Raw genomic sequence first — 772 nt, forward strand, 5'->3', positions numbered from 1 at the left:
TATATTGGTATTTGTACACTTTTTTTATTAGCATTTTCATCAACCACTCATCCAATCAGGGTGGGGGGGATTGCTGGAGCCTATCCCAGCTTTTCAATGGGCGCAAGGCACACAGTAACACACAGTCAGTCCATCGCAGGGCAGACCCCCCCTCCCCCTCCCCCCCAGCAGCGCTGCTGGAGTTTTTAAACACCTCACAGTCACTGCTGGACTGAGAATAGTCCACCAACCAAAAATATATCCAGCCAACAGCGCCCCGTGGGCAGTGTCTTGTGACCACTGATGAAGGTCTAGAAGATGACCAACTCAAACAGCAGCAATAGATGAGCGATCGTCTCTGACTTTACATCTACAAGGTGGACCAACTATGTAGGAGTGTCTAATAGAGTGGACAGTGAGTGGACACGGTATTTAAAAACTCCAGCAGCGCTGCTGTCTGATCCACTCATACCAGCACAACACACACTAACACACCACCACCATGTCAGTGTCACTGCAGTGCTGAGAATGATCCACCACCTAAATAATACCTGCTCTGTGGTGGTCCTGATCATTGAAGAACAAGGGGAAAGCAGGCTAAAAATATATGTAGAGCAATAGACTAAAGTCAGTAATTGTAGAACTACAAAGTGCTTCTATATGGTAAGTGGAGCTGATAAAATGGACAGTGAGTGTAGAAACAAGGAGGTGGTTTTAATGTTATGGCTGATCGGTGTGTGTGTGAAGCAGCAAAAATCAATAAATAAATAAAAGCAATATTTCTTTTCCACGG

The sequence above is a fragment of the Trichomycterus rosablanca genome, chromosome 1 (assembly GCF_030014385.1).
Source record: "Trichomycterus rosablanca isolate fTriRos1 chromosome 1, fTriRos1.hap1, whole genome shotgun sequence".
Classification (NCBI taxonomy): Eukaryota; Metazoa; Chordata; class Actinopteri; order Siluriformes; family Trichomycteridae; genus Trichomycterus; species Trichomycterus rosablanca.